General features: G+C 43.0%; 2 long non-coding RNA genes across 2 annotated transcripts; both read left to right on the top strand.

Moving 5' to 3' along the window:
- Positions 1-27: 27 nt before the first annotated feature.
- On the top strand, positions 28-2,630 carry LOC143509174 (uncharacterized). Its single transcript, XR_013129604.1, has 3 exons — positions 28-290; positions 731-795; positions 968-2,630. It is a non-coding gene; the product is annotated as an uncharacterized LOC143509174 (long non-coding RNA).
- A 147-nt stretch (positions 2,631-2,777) lies between these two features.
- LOC143509817 (uncharacterized) lies at positions 2,778-20,154 on the top strand. The gene is made up of 4 exons (XR_013129791.1): positions 2,778-2,974; positions 4,422-4,538; positions 18,391-18,508; positions 19,630-20,154. It is a non-coding gene; the product is annotated as an uncharacterized LOC143509817 (long non-coding RNA).
- The last annotated feature ends 847 nt before the right edge of the window (positions 20,155-21,001 follow it).

The following is a 21,001-nucleotide window of genomic DNA, read 5'->3' as shown; positions in this document are numbered from 1 at the left end:
ACTTTCAAGTAGTCATTTTCTTGTAAATCACTAGGGTTCCATATACAGTCCGACTGAGCTCAGTACTTGTGATTTAAACGAAAGTAGTTTACTGGGGCGAAACCAATTGGAATAAGAGGAAGATCTCCACTATGTTAAAAGAGAGTTAACCGATTTTTAGCAGAAAAAACAACATTCAAGAACTCAACAGCCACACTGTTTAGGAGCAAAATGATTCACGTCGCCGTCGGAACACTAATACAACATTGTAAGCAAAAGATAGAGTTGTAAACTGTAACATCATTAAAACGGTAAGTCATTACAGGTTTTTAAATCCGCCAGCATCCAGGCTGGCACTGATGTGTTGTCAAAACGTGAATGGAAATCTTAGATCAGCTGAAATAATATTATGAATATGTTACTGCCCCAGTCTCGACAGACGTTTAGTGCATGAACTATCGTGACCGTAACACCGTTTGCCAAATGCTGTGCAAAGAAATTTAACGCTAAATTTGACTGTTGGTGGAAGGGTACTTAAATATGCATGTGCAATAGTACACAATAATGATGATTGATACGAAATGAAATGATCGAAAGATGTATATTCTCCTGGGAAAATAAGCAAAACAAAACGTTCTTTTATTTTCACTTTCACTTTGATGTTTTTCAGCCGGTCGCTGTTTGATATAGATTAAAAAATGCTGATCGGCGATTATGCCACTTGCCACATAACCATTATACTGTTTTATAGTTTTTCATTCTGCGATGGAGTTCACTGATGAAGAGAAGCTTTGGCTACTGAACATATCTGCAGAGGTAAGCCTGTGTATGGGGTTTGTAGGGTGCAGGCGGTTGAAGATAGGCTACATGATTTTGCTTGACATGGTCTGTGGAGCATCTGATTTTTCATGGACTCCTAAATGTTCTTTTTTTTCTTGAAAATCTCCATTGTTGAATACCTAAAACTGCGCACACACTCTAATTATAGGTACCGGAAGACGGTAAACTCACTCCAGCTGAAGAATGCTTGAGTGCGTTAGCCAAGCCAAAGTCGGAAACTGAAGCCCAGCTGTTCCAAACAATGGCTTCTATACGTTTCGGACTGAATGACTCTGATATCACCAAGGACATATCGACGAATCCCACATATGAAAGGAGCATTATTCCATATCCGTGCGGCTAAGTAAGCACCAAAGAAAGTGGTTGTGCCGTGTTGTGCATTTCTGCTCTCACTGCAGAATGTAATCTTTGGACATTTTCTTAATATTACAGCTTTGATTTTTGAAACACGCACACAATCAAAACTGCTTAGCCTGTAACATAAAAACCTGTGATATGGAAGCAATACAGAAGACTGATTTGTCATTAAGAGTAATGCTTTGCAAGATGTTTACAGTTGACCCTCTGTAAGAGCCATATGTGACGCCAGTCTACCGAAGCTACAGTAGAGATGGCAGTAAAGTTAGTGGGCAGAAACCTATTGCAAATTGGGTGTGCCAAAACCAGAATGCCAGTTTCACCAGACATACTTGAAATGTTAAACAACTTGTACAGTACGGCTAGTGATCAATGAGCAGTCAAGTTTACTCAGAAGGCCTCCAGTGTAGTGAGTGCACAAATGGTGCTTCTATTGCCCTGATACTCAGTTCTGGCCTTTAAGTCCACACCTGGTCCATGATCGCAATCTTCTGATTGCTCACTCTATTATCAGGGCTTTAAGAATTATATGTGCTATATAAGTAAATGTATGAGATGTAAAATTTGCACATTTTTAAGATACTTCATATTAATTCTTATTAATTCTGCAGTCACTGGTTTTTAAAAAGTGTACCACTAAATATAAGAGGTCTCTAGATATCACAAGGCTCTAGATAAGTAAGCACAGGTAGGGAACAGGGAGCATGGGAAAGACAGCAAATGCACAAGCAGAGAGGAACCTTGCTGGGAAGATCACTTTGGAAAGCAAAGCACTGTGGGGCACGCTTGCGAGGCAACGCACCGTATCGAAGTCACAGCTCGGATCCCTCCTCAAAGCTGTGGACACACTCTGGGAAATACGATTGGTGATTGTGGAGCCCACAGCCTCGGCCCAGTCAATGATGCATCCTCATCTAAGAGGCCCTGCGTTCCCAGGCACAAATAAGAAGCAGGACTGTGACCACATTCCCCACATCTGATCATCCATATCAGTACTTCAGAGGACAATATGAACATGTACTGTGTAACACTCACGTATTTTTTTTTTTACAGAATCAGTTGGCTTCCTGCCTTGTTTTCTTAAAATTTGAAATGTAATGCCATGTCTACCTCAGTGTATGAAGGTGTTTGCTTATTATAGATGCTTATAGATACTGTTATTCCAGCATTGTGTTAGACAGGAGTTGTACAGTCTGATGGTGTGAGGGTCAAATGAGTTTTTAAGTCTTTACTTATCAGCTATGTTGTTATATAAAACAATATCTAAAACATCTAAACCTCTGAAACGAGAAAATTGGGATATGCTCAAAAGTTCTCATGATTTCTTTATTCTTTAACTTCTGTCATTCTTTTGCTGCAAACCATACTGCCCCTTAACTTAAGGAAATGCTTTAATTTTTTTGGTGTGTAGCAAATCTCATGTGTAATTTAAAAACGAAAAAATAAATTACTTAATTGTACCAGCGGGTAAAGTTTCAACACACACGAAACTTTAAGCACTAGATGGCATAGTTTTACCACCAACAGATTGTAATTCATTGTACATTTTGAAGTGCAAATCCCGTTTTCCGTGTTACCTACACTAGTGGAACGCGGTGAACTTTTTTATTTAACGACATAATTGATTTTATTAAGTGCAGTTATCATTTTAGTGTTCTGCATATGCAACACTTTCTCCTTATTTTGGTCTTACATTTGAATCCACACGATGGCGCCAACTCCAAACACGTTCAACGATCACCCAGTGAGTGTGGGAAAGAAAAACATTTGTTCTTGGGTGAGGAGACTAGCCAGTGCGGTAAGAAAGCTCGAGGAAAAAAACAACGTGCGAATGCATCTTATTAGAACACTTCATGGTACCTACACTCTCGACTTTATAAGCAACAGTAGAGAGCTTCATGAAACCAGGAATCTCCCTGGCTCGAGGCAGATCCTCCCCATATGTTTCACTGGGCACCTGGCCACGAAGGGTCATAATGGTCCATTGAGCTGCACAAACCGAGCTTCCTCTGCACGCGGCTCGTGGAGCAGAAGGCTCGCGCTGCAGCCTGAGTGGGTTAAGTTCTGGACCAGTGCTCGCGACCAGTGACACGGCTCATCAACATGACTGAGTAATGGGGCTGCAGGCCCGATTGCTGCCTTTAGCAGTAGATATGTTGCACAAACGGCTGATACACATTCCCTTGATGGAAGAAACAGTGTGTGGCGATGCGCATCGTTAAAACTTTATTTCTGGTTTAAGTTGGTGGAAAAGTCAAGTTGTCAGGTTGACTAGTTAAGCGACGGATAACCTGTGTAAGTATATTGTCCTTAAGTTTTAAAGACGTTAATTTGTTGGAAATTATACATACATACAAATAGGCCTAGCCTACAGTGTATTTTCCTACATTATGAACAGTAAGAATAGCTCGTTAGAAGTCCACAAAGTAAAGCTGCCTAAAGATTCAATTCTAAAATCTAGCCTACTAATCTGAAGGTTTCAGTCTTTGATATTCTCAGAAAGACCACAGGGGGCAGTTTATCACAGATAAGCCTCTTCACTGTAAGACGGCTGGTAAATATGGACTGTTAATTTTACACCTCCCTTTAGCACTTAACCTACTTAGGAACAGACTGCCATGAGCAGTCCTATGTTATAGGCTACTGAAACTCCCTCTCTCTGGCACGCCACGAACACAACCTTAAATTATGGTCAGCCACTTATGAAGTTAGTTTTTGCTCGGCAAACCTAACTGCCATCTTTAATATCATAACGTCTTCAAATTATACGGTTCTAATTATGAATTGCTTGATCTAACACTGGCCCATCTGGAAAGTTTGACGGTGACCTCAAGCGAAGCTCGTTCTCTCCGAACCTGACCATAAAAGTAGACTACGAGTCTGCCCCTGACCCGACGCGAATGAAGCGAAACCGCAGAACATCGGGCGTCGCACCCTGCGCTCGTGCCAGCGCTCGTGCAGCTCCGAAACACCTATGAAGAATCACAGAGAAACTGCCCTCAGACTGTATTATGATACCATTTCATTTAAAATCTAAACAATATAGGCCTACATCGAAGCGATTCCAGTGTAAGTTTTGATGGCCTTTTCCGTTTTGCGGTTTGGGTTTTAAAATGAATTAGTTGATGAAATGTTGCGGTTGCGAGACGGTGTGGTTTGAATGATCCATACTGTCTTTATTCTAATTCGAACAATTTATTAGTTGCCTGTAGATATGAAAAATATCCTTAATTTGTGCTTTTTAGCAGGAAGTCGCCTCCTGAAAAGACTGATAAATCATCTGTCAGGAGCCAGAATGCGGCCCATGATCTCGTCTGCGACCCCTAATCCCTGAGTTGAAAATGCCACGTTATAAGCATCTGGTGAGCCAATTAACAAGCGCCTCGTGCTAACACCTTCCCGAAATGAGTGCAGAAAAGGGGGACGTATAGTCCGTATGGTTTACATTAGGCTGAAGGATAATTCAGTTGTAATCTCTGATCTGAATAACATTGTAGGAGCAGGTAATGTGGTTTTGTGCCGTGTATTTTCCCACATGCGACATGATCCAGAGAAGGGGGCATTTGGCACTGCTGAACTTAGAGGAGGGGGGAGGGGGGCCCTATACAATGCCTGGAATGTCATCTGTATTTTAAGAATATTCAGTCAGTCAGGTTATAAGGTTTAACCCTTCATGTTCCTCCATGGGTCAAGACTCTGCTACATGCCTTTCTTTTCTTATTAGTTACTTTCTATTTACTGAATAATTCTCCACAATTCGTAATGTGCTATAAGGTTAATTACTAAAATAACCTGATGTTTAGGTTTTAAATTAACCATAAAATGCACAAAACACAGTCACTAAAACGATACAATATAGTAGTACTTCTGTTAGTTTAGATAGTACCAGTGTTTTTGTAATATGTACAAAATACAAAAAGTTGTGTGAAAACAAAATACACAACTTACAAATTACTCTCTACCTCAGAACGAAGTTGATATTGTTAAATAAATAATAGAGGTATATATTTATATTTCATTCTGAGATTATACATCCCACAGTGAATGCCTTGATGCCTTGTTGCATTTTAAAGAGATTAAATATTTTCACTTTTGTTTAACTTAAGTAGTTTCAGCTAGATTTTGGCCATCGACAAAGTTACCTCTATTAGCCGAGACTGTAAATAGCCCTCTCAACACTCTACACTGCTCACATTTTGCACAAGAGCAATTTCTTTTTTTCTCTCTCTCCCACCTTTTACCTTCCTGCACCGCCAGCACTCCACATTACTTTATTTTTTTGGCTGACCAAGATGTTTCTAGGAGGACATATTTCACCGGGAGAGGCTCTGGGACACCAGAAGTATGCGCAGGCTGTTCTGTCGTGTTTTTTTCCCTCTTCCAACCCTCCTGTTCTTTTTCTGCTCTTTCTCCCGCCCCCTGTTTGACGGTTTACTTTAGCTCCTAAAGCACAACGCTCAGCAGGCCGGGGCACAGCCTGAGATGCCCACAACTCACCAGGAGCGAAGGGCCCGATGAAGTCCAACTTGACAGCTGTATAAATCATGACCCGATGGCGCTAATAGATGGAGGCATTAAAACCCTGCCCACCCCCTCCACCCTCACCCCATCACAAAACTCAAAAAGACCACCCAGGAAGACCTTTACAGGAATAGGAGCATCCAGTCATGTCAAACGTGGCTGAAACTGTACAGCCATCTGAGGGAGTTAACCCCCCCCCACACCCCCCCTTGTGGCTACAGCTCAGCTAGGGGGCTCTCTTAGCAACACAGGAAAGGCCCGTCTGGCATCCGGACTACAGTGATTCATATTTGGCACTTCCATAAAGGCTTTTCTGGGGGCCCTGCCTCAGCTTTTGGATACATCGGACCTTAGCTCCTCACTCCCTTTCTCTTGTGTTTTTGGAAGAGAATCCTGTAAACATTTCAAGACCGATAATGAAGAGTCCCCTGCTCACCTCCGAAGGAGACTGGGGGCCCTCGTAAGCCCATAGACAGCGTTGTATATTTTGTGGCAATGAATGTAGGTTAGAGGAGTATTTCACCCTGAAAATTACAAATTTAGGGTTAAACATTCCACTTTTAGGGTCAAACAGTCCACCTTTGGGGCCTTTGTGTTTCATTCACGTATGGTTCTTTTTCCAACCCCCCCCCCAGAGGCCTACGATACTTGGATGAGCCTCTGTTGCTCAAGACGCGCAATACTAACCAGGTCAGCATGCATGGAGCTGCACAAAAACAGGCCTCTTCTACCTCTCTTGTACCCCACAAGCTCATCATGGTATTCCCCGTCCCTCTGAAAGTAGCGTGTCCCAGGCCCAAACCTTGGTCCCAGGCTTAGATCAGATGTGACGGGATCTTCTCTCTCCCTGAGCAACCTTCTGAACCCTTCTGTAATTCATTACAGCACTATTCACCAAACCTGGCACTGAGGGTATTCCCTAAAGGCTTCTGGAAATGATGATGTTACTTTTCTGTCACTGGTCATAAAACAGTGTAAAGCAGTGTTATGGTCATAATGTAGTTATGTACACATTAAAAGTCAATATAAAACAACACTGAAAAACATTGTCTGTTCACACATACCTTTATTGGACTGTGCAAGAAAGATTTGGCCCCTTGCTGGGGTTCAGGTCACGGACAGGGTGTGGGATGACACTCTCTTTCACCTACTGGAGCCCTATTGTCATGGTCTGCCCCTGACTCCTACCTTGGCTCGTCTGTATTTGTGTACAGTTCACAGTTTTGGAAGCTTTAATATAGGTAGCATACATGCTAAAGTAAGAATGCTTAAAAATATACTATTAACATTTTTTAGTCAATTAACAAAATTCAAAGTGAAAGAACAAAAGAGAAATCTAAATCAAATCAATATTTAGTGTGACCACCCTTTACCTTCAAAGAGGAGATAGTTTGGGAGAATTGGCCACAGATCTTATGTGGATGTAGGCTTACTCAAGTCTCTTCATGTAATCCCAGACAGGCTCAATGATAAGGAGGTCGGAGCTCTGTGGGAGCTGTATCATCACTTCCAGGACGTCTTGTTCTTCTTTATTTTGACGTTGGTTCTTGATGGCATTGGCTGTATGTTTTATGGTTGCTGTCCAGCTACAGAATAAATGTGAAGCCAGTCAAACTCCTCCTTGGTGGAATTGCATGATTGATAAGTATCTGCCTGTAATTCTCAGCATTGAGGACACACTTTGTTGGTTGTTGGATTATTGTTTGTTATTTTGAGCACTGTCGGTTCCTGAGAAATCAACCCTCCACTGTATAAAATAAATGCACATATGTAAATACAACCCCCATTCACTTCCGCATATTTCCCTCAGTTCGTCTTCGTTGCTGTTATACCCCGTAGCCTAGACCGGGACGTAACACCAGACCAGGGGCAGTCATGGCCTGGCGGTTAGGGAACTGGTCTTGTGACCGGAGGGTCGTGGGTTCGATTCCCAGACAGGCCATGACTGAGGTGCCCTTGAGCAAGGCACCTAACCCCAACTGCTCCCCGGGCGCCGGGCTAGGGCTGCCCACCGCTCTGGGCACGTGTGATCCACAGCCCCCTAGTAATCACTAGTGTGTGTGTGTTCTAACTGCACAGATGGGTTAAAAGCGGAGGATAAATTTCGATTGGGGTGTAAAAATCACAATTGACAAAAATATGGCTCATTTCATTTCATTTCACCAAATCCACAGCTCCATTTGCTGGAATGCAGCACCAAACTTGCAAGGAACCTCCACCAAGGAACCTCCACCAAGGAACGTCCACTATGCTTCACTGACAGATGTTTACACTTTTGACTCATCACTCCATGGCATCTGCTGCCATTTTTCTGCATCCCAGTTCCTATGTTTTGAGCATGGTTTAGATTCTTGGCCTTATTTCCACAATTCATCTAAGAAGACCACTGCTGGCCAGACTTGTCCAAAGAATACATGGGTGTACAGGGTCCCACTGGTTTCTGCCAGTTCTGAACAGATGGCACTGCTGGACATCTTCCAATTTTGAGGGGGGGTTAAGCATGATGTGGCTTTCATCTGCTGCACTGAGCTTCCATGGCCATCCACTGTGTCTGTGGTCCTCAATGTTGACCGTTTCATTGTGCTTCTTCAAAGGAGGCTTGTTCAGCACATCTTGAAACCCCAGTCTGCTTTGAAATCTTTGCTTGGGAGAAACCATGCTGATGCCAAACCTTGTTGCTGTGCTTGAAAAGTAACCATTGTAGCAGACCGTTCCTCAACCAGTTTAACAAGCCTCATATACAGCTGTTTCTGTTTCAGATAATGACTGTATTTCAACCTATATATGAAAATTATGATCATTATCACCTGTTTGGTATAATTGGTTAATAACACAACTGAATATAAACCTAATATAAAGTACCTGACTTTGTTAAAGTGTGCCTAGAAGAATTGATGCTGATTTTAATGTAAACACCAAATATATAGATTTTACTTTAGATCATTCAGTTAGCATTTTCTTAATAAACTCTTAACATGTTTGATTAATAAATTACAAAAATAAATGATGCAAAAATTTCAATATATTTGATCACTTTGTCATTATGGGCTATTGTGTGTAGAAATTTGAGGAAATAAGTCTGTAACCTCACAAAATGTGGGGAAAGTGCTGTGAATACTTGGCGGATGGACTCTATGGATGCTGCTTCAGTCCTGGTGACGTGATGTGTTGGGATTTGTCTCACATATCGCTCCCCACCCCCAGCACTCGTGATGGAGGACTCTCCTGTAGCCTTCTGGGACTCAATGTGAATAATTCTCCTTGTTGCTCTGGGAGCAGCAGCAGGAATTACTGTTACCTTTCTTCCTGAGGCTCTTAGCAAGTATGTGGTTTTCACTGTTTATGAAGCAAATGGGTCCTCTTCCAAAGAACATATACATGCAGTACTGTGTAGAAGTACTAGGCCACCATTAGATTGGTTGTGTTAGCAATGGTGTACTGACAATACATAATTATTTCTATTTCTCAATGTCTTTATTAAGACACAAACAGAAAAAACTGGAAATATGTACAAATTTTTAGAACAAAATGGCTTCTACAGGCTAAAGTCAGTATTTAGTGTGACCTCCCATGGCACTTAGCATATCTTGAACTATTTTGGGGAGACTGTCCTGAAGTTTTCTAAAGTAATCTGGTCTATTACACCAGTATTCATTCTTTCTTCTTTAGGTTTAGTGTTTTCCTGCTATTGCTCAAGTGTAAGAGGAGCTCACACTAAACACATGCTACTATAGTCTGACAGCTGTTTTTGCTGCTGATTTAGTGTTTCTTAATACAAATTTACTGTATTTTCTGGCTGTAATCTAATAAAGAGTGTGAAACATATTTATATATGGCCATTACCTCTGCACAAATGTAGGAGTATTTAAAACCTTTGACCTCACTCAGGACTCATCAAACAATCAGGTTTGCTCTTGCTTTTTCACAGGATCCAACATCTCCATAAAACAATCTGCATTAGACTTATAGCGTCTTGGGTGTGGATGTGATACAAATGATTAATGCAACCTTGAATTACGATGCCTTCCGAGTAACTTAATAAGTCATGGATCGGATCCAGAGTAACCGAAATGTTGGTATTGAAGATCTACGCCTGAAAGAAACGCACTGTTCTCAGCCTTGAAATATAGCAGGACTAAATGGCATGTTGCACCTTGTGCGAGACTTTATTTATTTCGTCATGTTTTGATTTCACATCCAAAATGATCGTCGTCATATATTTTTCTGCTGGCTGGAATGCAGAAAGCATGTCAAAGCCTGTTGCTTGTGGAGTGTTGAACTCAAACGAGAATCTGCTCGCGCGGGCTTCCCACAAGACGGACGCTACTTCTGTCTCAATTACGCTGATGTGTTTCCATTCGCGGGCTTCATCAATGCATCTCTTGTGCGCATGTTTGAAGGCGGAAAAGTACCAAACTGGCCGGGCGTCTCTTGCAATGCTAGCGCTATTTGTGATGCAAACAACTTTGGCCACATACAGCCCCGGACGATCACGAGTGATTTTGACAACCACTCTGTTTTCATCAACGCGCTGCAGGCAGTTAAGATGCTGCTTCGCTCACCCCCTCTGACCGTTTGGCCAGGATGCACAATAGAGCTTCTCAGGATAAAATGAATCAAGCATCGCAAATTACATTGTACATTCAGTAAGTCCTTCAATGAAATAAGGGCTGCTTTATCATACCTTCGTAATGGACGAAAACAGACGACTCTCTTAACTTTCTAATGCGTGAAGTACGTCCTTGTAGATTTGTTCAAAAGCTTTTGTATATTTCTCCTAGATTTTACTACAAAATCTGTAAACAGACACAGTATGAAACATCTGCATGTGTAGACACTAAAGATATCCAACATGTCATTCATGCAGCTCAGATGGAGCATACCAAATAGAAGCTACTGCAGAAAGATCCAGCTGTGTTTGTTTTTGTATTTGTTTAATATTGCACCACCATGTAATTTGCTGTAGGCCATGGGTCTCATCTGGGATCTGGGAGACATATCCCAACATTCCTAGATCTCATTCATATAGTAAACCAAGAAGCCTCGGCAGGTAAACTACAGAAACACTGAGGAAATCGGCTCTACGGGTTATGCAGTTCCTCTGCTGAACTCCTTGTGGTCTCAGTGACGGGTATTTATACATGAATGTAACAATGTACACTTAAACCCGGGGTCATGGGCTTGAGTCCCATGTTGGGTTTGGATGCAAGTATGCTTTATAGTTTAATGTAGTGGGTAAAAACGGCATCTCTCCCGTGGAGAAAGGGAACAAATGCACTACACTGCACCAGTAAGACTCCATGGGCAAGAGTCCTAACACTACATTCACCTACCTCTGTAACATGGTTGTAAGTCTGCCAAGTACACAATGATGTAAAGTTAGACCACATCATCAGTCCACACACTAATTGGATTGAGCTGACCAGTAAATGTGCAGGAAATCCAGGAAGTGTGACATAATTCTAGCAGTAAGCCTGTAGCAGTCTATAGAAAATAAAGTATTCTAGTGTCAGAATCATCCTAACAGTCTATACCTCTAAATGTATTAAATGTGTTCGATATACGTGTTGGGGGTGTGTCTGTATTTCCTGGAGATCTGAGCTGCCTCTGTTGCAGCAGTGTGCTCGCTGCAAGCCGGACCAGAGTAACACAATGGTGGAGTCAGCGCCGCGGTTTCTGCGGTGTTTATTCTAGTGTGGTTTGTGGCATGGCGTTTGTCAGAATGTAAAACAGGCCTGTCCAGCAAGCGGTTGCGAAGACCGAGGGCCATCAGGAGCATGAGTGTGGGCCTGACCAGAGTGACCACAGCAGAAATCATAGGTGGAGCGGCAGCCTCTGATTCTGGTAGCTTTTAGGTTTATTCTTCTCTCTCTCTCTCTCTCTCTCTCTCTCTCTCTCTCTCTCTCTCTCTCTCTCTCTCTCTCTCTCTCTCTTTTCTTTTTCTTCTTTTTTCCTGTTCAGAGGGAGTGTATCCACCTGCTGCCCCTCTTTAATGAGCTTCTGCTTCTTTATACGGCTCTGCTGAGGAGCGTGGAAAGTTTTTTCACAAGCTTCCAAATCTACCCGCTCGAAATCCCTCGGTGGTGTGTCTCAAGTCCAAATATGTGTCTGTCTCCAAGCCTCTGGATTAATTAAGCCTCTGTAATTTGGGCAAGAGGCCAAATTAATTTAAGGCGTCCCTCTATACACGGACTACACACGAGTGGCACATTCTTTAGTTTTGGCTCGTATTTCTGTTGGGCACTTTGTAATGGGCCATGCGAAGAATGGGAAGAACTGTAAGTACTGTTATGGAATTTCCATTCACATTATCCTGCCCTAAGGATCCAGAATTGTTCCTGGTGTTCATCCTTGAATATAAACTCTCTTTTTTTCATGAACTTGCATTGAATGCTCATGACCCTGTGACTGAATGTTATATTTAATGCCCAATTTAGTGCGGGCCTTTTTTGCCGAACACTCCTTTGTCTGGCCGTTCCTGCTAATCCTCTCGCAGGGAGCGGGGGGCCGCTGGGCACTGGGGACGGCCGGTGTGCACCAGCCGAGCTCTTTTGTGCACCGATGACAGCGGCGTCCCCTGGGCCCAGGGGCCCGGAGCTGTCAGGCCTTGCCGTCACGCTTCTCAGCAGGCCCACCGAAGCTGCCTGGGGGTCCCGGAGCCAGAGCACCATGGTGCTTCAGCTTAGGATGCCGATGCGGTCGGGTAGCAACGGAGCTGTTGGGGGCGGGGTTTAGGGGGTGTGGGTTTGGGGCACGCTTCACACCTCTCCACGATGGCACTCTTCCAGTGGACAAAAAGAATGTGTGTGTGTGTGTGTGTGTGTGTGTGTGTGTGAGTGTGAACTGAAGGGGTGTCAACACGCAGAGCAGAGGGCTGAGGGGTTTGTTGACAATATAAACACAGTGACTTTCGCTGTCAGGCTTATAGTATTTAAATATACAAACGTGATCATAAAAAAGGTTTTCTCTCTAATACTTCTAATACTTTTCCCATTGAGAAAATCCTGAAAGCTGAGATATTGCATATGCAAAACCAGTGCTAGGGAAATGGGCCAGTCCTGTAGAATACAGCACATTTACGAGGCAAACGTGGGCCCTGAAGGCCTCCCGCTGTAATAATACAGGTGAGGCGGGCCGAGGCTCCTCCGCTCCGCCGGTAGAGTTGCAGTAGCACATGCGGTAGTTGCCTGGTCCTGCTTCCCGTACTGCAGACGAGCGAGTCGGGCCGTTTCCTCTCACTTTCATCTCCCGCCTAATCCTCTGTTTGCACAGCTCTCAGTCTTGTCAGCACTGTTTATTTAGGTCCCTCGCCAATCGTATCAGAACACCCCCTCCAGCGCTGGCTGCCGGCGAATTTCCTCGGAAAGCCGGACGATGCGAGGATCGTCCACAGCCGTGATCCCGGTTGTTTTGTGGGAATGCTTAAGGTTCCTCAGCCTCCGTGTACTGATGCTGCCTCTTTTCAAGGCCGGGGGACACGAAGAGGACAGAGGTGTGCTGAAGGGGATGAGAGAGGAACTGACCTGGGTCAGCCGCTGCTTTGTCTGAGGCCAATGTCCAGGCTTTATGATGGGTTCAGCTCAAACAAAACCTTCAGACAGGGGTGGGTTTAGAGGTCAGCTGGTCAAGAACAAGAAACCAGTAACATAATTAACATTTGACACATCCTCATTGCATAAATATACACTCTAGAAAGGAGCTATTAATATACTTAAACAGACATAAGTAGTCTTTTACCACAGATTTATTCCTTTCCATGGACTAGACAAGAATTTATCTCCCAGGAACAATGAAGTCAATTTATGAGGTAACATAATAAATATAAATTCTGATTGCATTGTTGAGGAGCTCACATTGTATATACTGTAATAACTGTAATCTTATCAAATAGTAGATCTCTTCTAAAGATAATGCTACTTTTCTAAAACCAAGTTACTTTTAAAGCTTGCATGACATAAATAGCCATTGCAAAAATTACCAGTCACCATAAGTCAGCACCTCTGTACACAGGAAAGCCAAGCGTGCCATGTTACTATAGGAAATTAATCTGTCTATGGTTGTAAACACTTGTGCTATAGAAGCAAATGAATGGCAAGTCAGTATTTCAACAATTTTGTCTTGGTGTTGGACGCTGACGTAATGGTAGGTATGAGCGCTGAGTTCATTTGCCACACCCTGGTTATGGAGTGACTTTATGACGCAGCCAAGTCTGATGACCTCATCAGTTAGCCCTTTCTGGAGGTACTGGCTAGGCACAAATTGTTTCACCCCTCTCTCTCTCTCTCTCTCTCTCTCTCTCTCTCTCTCTCTCTCTCTCGCTCGCTCTCTCGCTCTCTCTCTCTCTCTCTCTCTCTCTCTCTCTCTCTCTCTCTCTCTCTCTCTCTCTCTCTCTCTCTCTCTCTCTCTTTCTCACACACACACACACACACACACCATACACACATACACAGCTGCTAAGGCAATGACTCAGACCAGAGCGTGTCACCAATGGTCACATTTTGAGAGTTTAATATTTATGTGTCAATTACCAAAGACTAGCCCATGCAATTACCGAGGTGGGTTTGGACAGATGTGCATGGCGAAGAGAAAAGGCTCTTTTGTTTCCTCTGGGCGGAGTTCCTTCGTGCCAAATAACGGCCCAGCGAGATCACCTAGAGATGTCAGGTTTTCCTTGGTCGCTGTTGAACGTCATTTTCTTACTTCACCTCCTGAGAAATAGAAATAATATAGCAGCTTGTTTTCTGTGTTTGGTCATTCAGGCAGGATGTGGTGATATTGGCTTGGAGGCTCTTAAAATGATGGAAAAGGGGAGGGGCAAGGGTAGGGTTCAATATGCAGTTATGAAATGATCATATCTGAAGTGATGACATTTTCAACATTTAAAAAAAGATAAATAAATGACCACTTTATGAATGATTTTTCCATTTCTATGTTAAGTAAGAACTGTTGTGTGTTCCTTTACATTAAACTGTTGCTGGTAGCCAATTAAGTCTTATGATTCCCGCTATGGGCAGAATATTTTAAGCTGGCTTTTATTATCAAAAAATATATTTTTTTATTAAAGAGGACAAAATGTGTCTTTGAGACCATCAGGCAATGCAAGCATTGTTTCCTAATACATTCAAAGTAATAGCCCAGAGGTTGAGCCGACCTGCTTAGGAAAAACAATTGCCTTGACAAGTTGTGGTTGTGGTTGTGGACAGTCGGCACGGAGATCCTGTTTAAACACCAGGTCACGTGGTTACTGTAGTGATGATAAAACCTACACATGCCAGTTATTGCTGTCAAAGAGCTGCAGTCAAATTAGATTGATCAGCATTCTTTATAAAGTAATACACATATTAACTAAACTGTGGTATATTAATATCACTGTAATATCACAAAGATAATATCTATATATCTATATATAATATATCATATACAGTACATATATAGTGTGGGGGCAGTCAGTGTGCGGGGAGGGGGGTGAAGGGTGAAGTTTCCAGGCAGGGCCCGGGAGAGGGGCGTTCCTCCTCTGAACTGGAGGCCCAAAAGCTGGAGGTGGGACTGGGTAATTACAGGGAGAAGGAGCCCCTGCCAGAACAGCGCCGAGAGCTGCACTTCCACCTGAGCCATGTCATTTCCACTGATTTATTCGCCAGTGAAAGGATTCCTTGTAAGCCCTAAATAAATTTTAATTGCGGTAAGCTGGTTAACACGGCTGCTCTCGCTGTCTCCCCTCCCCCCTCCGCTTCTTTTCCCTTCCTCTAACTTTTCCTCTTTTCTTGAACTGCGAACTTTGAGGGGATTAGGAGTTGGCCATTCTGAGGTGTGTATGTGGAGCCAGGGGTGTTGGGAAATATTTTGAAGTCTCTCATGGCTCCAACAAAATCTCAGAATAACTCTGAGGCCATTGTTGCTGGTGAGTGGCTTTTGGGTGCAGCTGTCGCGAAAGTGACCATTAGCACTAGTTTCCTGTGTGGGAGCAGAATGGGCAAAGTTAAATGGGTTTATAATGCCCACTATTAGCACAGCTCTGAGGTCAGATGTCACACTGTGAAATTGTTTTCAGACTTGAGCTTGAACATGTAGTTAAAAAGCACATATTGTGACACAAACAGTTCACAAACTTTACAACACAGTGCAGTGGTTTGCCTTACACTTGATAATCTTGCGATAAATTAGAAGTAATCAATACCATTACTGTCACAAATCACTGATGAACATATTTAGCACCATATACATTCCATTAGTAATCCCCCTTAGCTAGAGTACATTCTCTAGGTTCTTGTTAAGTCTTGCTGTGGCATTTATGAGTTTTCTTCTGCTTTGTTCATATGCAGTTTTGAATCTGTTAAAACCAAGTTAAAACAAAAATCTGATTGAACAGTTTGAAGTTCCCCGGTTGTTTAGGTGCAACAAGTTTCTATGACAAGTTTCTAAAACCAACAATCGCTTCTTGGATAACCAGTGTGTCTGGATGTTACATCAATATGTAGCAACAAAACGAGAAGGTCAAAGTCAAACCGTCAGTCTGTGTTTAGACTGTGGAGAGCCATATTCCATATCTAATGATCCTTAATGACAGCAGGATGGAAACATACCCATGGCGTAGAGCAAATGCTGTAATCCGTCACAGCTCTTGACCGTTAGAAGGTATGATCTAACGTTTCTTCAGACAAAAGGGTAACTGACGATGTCTACATGGCAAACGTCCTTAAGGATCCAGACCAGGGGAGTGAAGCGTGCTTCGGTGGACCATACAATTGATTTGTGTTTCCATTTTATTGGAAATCCGAAATCGCTTGCAGAAGCTGAAAGCCTGTGAAGAATATAGTGGTGGAAGAACTCGGTGCCTGAGACAGCATGTTTTTGGCTGGCCTCAAGGGGAATGCATATCAAAGAGCATGGGCTACAGGTCCCAGCCTGCAACTGGAGAAGATAGGGGACCATGACAGGGGAAGCTAGACCTAATTACTGACCTCGGGAGGGGGAGAGCCTCCATCAGATTTTAGGAGCATGGAGTCAGCTGAACAAATGCACTGCTCATAATTTAGCACGGGACCCAGCCTCGTAAATACAGCTCACCACCGACCACTTGACTGGACTGGTTTAAATGGGCTTTGGTAAGTAATGAGCAGTGTTTGCATTAATGCTAATTGAAAGCAGTAACATTCTGGGACTGGTGCATTAAAGGACGATAATACACAAAACACTGAGTTATGGCAGCTGGAACTGGTCCGTGTTCTAGTTTCCTGTCTCACGCTGAGGTACTCTTTTAAGGCATTAAATGGTTCCATATTACTTGAATGCTTGAATTACTTGAGCGTATTTGCAAAATGGTTGGCACATTATTAACTTATGTTCAGGATTCTCTCCATTCCCCTCTGAAATGTGCATATACATCCACTAATGTGCTGTCAATTGGGTCCAGCAAGCTTTACCTTGTGCCTGTACTGTATAGTATGTTTAGTATATGCACTGTGGCCCTATTACTGGAGCTCTATAAGAATTTAGCAATTTTGCTAATGTCTGACTTGAAGGTAAAATGGAAATTAAAGTTTTTGTGAAGTTTTCCATCTATTCATTCAGCATGAATATGTAACTCTAATCACTAGAATTGCACACCTTGTGTTTTAAAGACTTTTTGTCTTAAGCATTGCATAATGTGCGAAGTCCGAAGCCTGCAATAATCAGTTAGCATAGCAGCACATGACATATGGCCTTGTATTAACCTCTGGTCATGTGGAGGTGAGATGGGGTCATACAGGGGTGTTTATGCGGCCCTTCTGCCATTCTAAGATGAAGCCATCAGTCTAAGCTCTTTCAAAGACTCTGGCTTTAACCTGTCCCTCAGGCAAAAGGCCGTGATTGACAGGCTATTCTTCACGTGTACTTTTCCCAGGACGGTCATATAGTCATATAGATTGTTGCAAACCCTTTGAGGTAACTGGTTCTACCCTGTAATCAAACTGTTTGAGGACTTTCTTCTCCAGTTCATCATGATGACAGGGCAACCTGGAACCCAGGGAACACAATGGAGGTTGGGGTTTCAGGATCACACAGTGCCCCAGTAGCTGGGATGATATTTGGTGAAGGAAAGAAAAGCAGGTTAGAAATGGGTGGTTCTACTTGTCAAAATGCCTGGTAAAGTTCCTAGGGCATGGAAGTTATAATTATGGGTGAACCTGTATTTCAGAATTTGATATAATAAATTAGCCAGCATGCTTGTGACTATTGGATGATAAATAACAACCGCTGATGGCATAATAACTCTGGCATTCTGCATGGCATTGGTAATCACTGACCGGCTTTGAACTGCATCTCTAAACAGTATAAAACATGGTTCTATAATATTAGACTACAAATTGTGGCTTGAGTGAAAAAAAAACTGCTTGAGAATGACACACTGTTTTCTCCAGTATTCCACAGTAACATTAGGAGCTGGTCTGATCTGCACAGGGCCAGCTGGCACAGGCTTGAATATAATACCATTCTGACCTGCGAGGAACTTCATATCTCTCCTGCTGTAGAAAGCGCTCCCCCCCCCGTTACAGATTCCATTTCAGTTAGCAACACGCCCGCTTCCCAGAACTGTAACTACTTACATTACATCTTACAAGCGTCTGCAGCGTGGCAGACGTTCAGGACTGTGGCTCATCCCTCAAATCCCCTCTTCTTTTCGGTCACGTTATATCTTTCTTCCTCTCCAAGGCTCGGTGCACGGTGCTCAGCGGATTGCGGGGGTGGCCTTCGAGCCTGTGACCGAGCAGTCACCTCAAGGTTGGGTTACTCTGTTATCCGTGGGGGTGAGAAGGTGACGTGTCTGAAGGTAAGTGTTTGGGAAGGGGAGACCGCAGAGCATGTGATATTAGGCATCCTAACATGGCTGGGGCGCGAGGTTCCCCGGAACAATACGCAGCTTTGATGGCTGCTGCTAATGCTGCTACGGTCGTTCAAACGCACTTCGTTAGCTCAGCTGTGAGGTTGGCGGGAGATCGGTTGCTGGAAGCTTCTCCACCTCATCAAAAAAACCGGTGATGATAAACATCAAGTGCAAAGTTTGCTCACAGATTGAAACGCCAAAGGCAACCTCAGGGTTACAAGATGGTAGAAAAAAGTGCAAACATCAACTTGCCTTTATTTACTTATTTCAGTTACGTAGTTTCCTATCAGTTGTTTCCACAGTTTAATTACACACTAAAATTTAATGACTAAATTAATTATACATTAAATTATACATTGTGCTGTGATTTAAAACACTGCTGTTATCAACAAACATTTTCCTTGTCAGCCTCTGCAACATTCATTTCTCAGCACCACATTAATTACGTAGGTCTGCCAGTCAAGGGCAGAACTGGGTGTTTTCTAATGGACTTACATACCATGATACATGGTGTCTATCTCCACTTTTAGTTTAACATCCTTCTTGTGGCACACACGCACGCACACACAAACGCAGTAATGGAAGTGCTGGCATTTCTCACACTCGACATTGCATGACTACTATCGTTCATTATCCAAAACAGCTGGAAGGCTCGTAACCAAGGAGAGACATTATATTATCATTGCGAGCTGTCAGAGGGCTAGTGTAGATCTTAATCTGAAAGCCCCAGCTGAGGTGAGACACAGGTCAAACATGGGCTCTGAGGGCCGTGGTCTGTTTTTCTGTTTGAATGACTGTATAAAACTTACACTTTTGTTGCGCCTTTTCAAGATACCCAAGATCGCTTTACAATTAGCACAGGTACAACCTTTTACAAGAAGAGGCAGCCAGTTGCACACAGCGTAGTCTCCACCAGAAACCTCCTCCAACTGGACATGCAAACACAGGGAGGGGACAGAGGCCAACACCCAGGACAGAGCACCATCCACAACTCCCTCTCTCTCTCTCTCTCTCTCTCTCTCTCTCTCTCTCTCTCTCTCTCTCTCTCTCTCTCTCTTTTCCCACAGCAAGGAAAACACTGCAGGAGGTTCAGGCCAGCAGTTACTCACCAATGACTTACTCGAGTTACTCGTGAAGCGAATTCTTTTACGCACATCTGTAGTGGACTTGCCTGCGGCTGAGACACGCATGCGTCACGCCATCTCTCCTTTTAGTCGTGGTTCAGGCTAAAAGGTCCTGAAACATATTACAAGACACAAAAAGGATCCGACACTTGGGCCAGTCTTGAGCAGGGGGAGAAAGGACTCGGCTCCACCGGTCGTCAGGATTAATGAAGGTGCACATTCGTTAAAAAGAGGCCACGTCAAGCGCAGTCAATTAGTTTTAATGAATCAGGTCATAACTTTAACACATGACATCTTAGCACTTTCCACAGCTTGGGCGACTTCAAAGGCAGAATACGGTATTTACTGATGGGCCCATAATGCAGGATCTTTTAAAAATGGTCAGGTTTCATTAGGCAACTCTGAGCAGGAATGAGAAGCAGATGAAGTCAGGGGCCAGGACTCTGGACCTGGTGAGGCCCTGGCCAGACTGAGAGAAACCTGATATGCTTCACTGAGCACCAAAATACAAACATGCTTTGGTTTCATAAACTAAAATAAATTGACATTATAGTACTTTTTATGCTGCATTTGAATCTGTTTTTAAGAATTTTTCTATCATGTTTAAAAGTGACATTGGCACTTAACACTTAAAGGGCAAGTAAATATTACATTAAGTACACATTATGTAAATAAGTTATTACACTCAGAATATGTACAAACGTTACAATGTCCTTTGTATCAATGTATCCAGTGATATTGGCCTGAGGAACATCCAGCAGTGTCCAGCAGTAGTCTATCAACACAGAGGGCAGGCAATGGCCCTTGGTACCATGGTTCCATACTATACATAATGACATAAGAGTATAATAAAACTAGGGGTGAAACTAGTAAAACTACAACTTCTGAAAACATACTTAGATTCAGTGTGCATTTTATTTTCGTGACAAGTGCTATCAACAAGCATTAACTATACACTTAGGCATTTTTGTCAGTATGCTAATGCAATATTGAAAATGTTCATAATATATAGTGCTAGACCCTTTTGCTGATGTAAACTCATGTGAATCACATAGTGCTATAAAACATGGAACATTACTTTTTAAATGTTCAAGTCATAATCCTGTTGTGACTATATAATGTTGGTTCTACAGTCTACACACACATACACCTCTGCAAACATGAGACTCATTCGTTCCGTCTCACCCTGCACACGCTGGGAGGATTTTTACTAAACAAACACTGCTGGGAACTGCTGCCATCATGACTCTTATTACATGCTCTCTCTCTCTCTCTCTCTCTCTCTCTCTCTCTCTCTCTCTCTCTCTCTCTCTCT

The sequence above is a fragment of the Brachyhypopomus gauderio genome, chromosome 3 (assembly GCF_052324685.1).
Source record: "Brachyhypopomus gauderio isolate BG-103 chromosome 3, BGAUD_0.2, whole genome shotgun sequence".
In the NCBI taxonomy this organism is placed as follows: Eukaryota; Metazoa; Chordata; class Actinopteri; order Gymnotiformes; family Hypopomidae; genus Brachyhypopomus; species Brachyhypopomus gauderio.
This window is presented reverse-complemented; position numbering and strand designations above follow the sequence as displayed.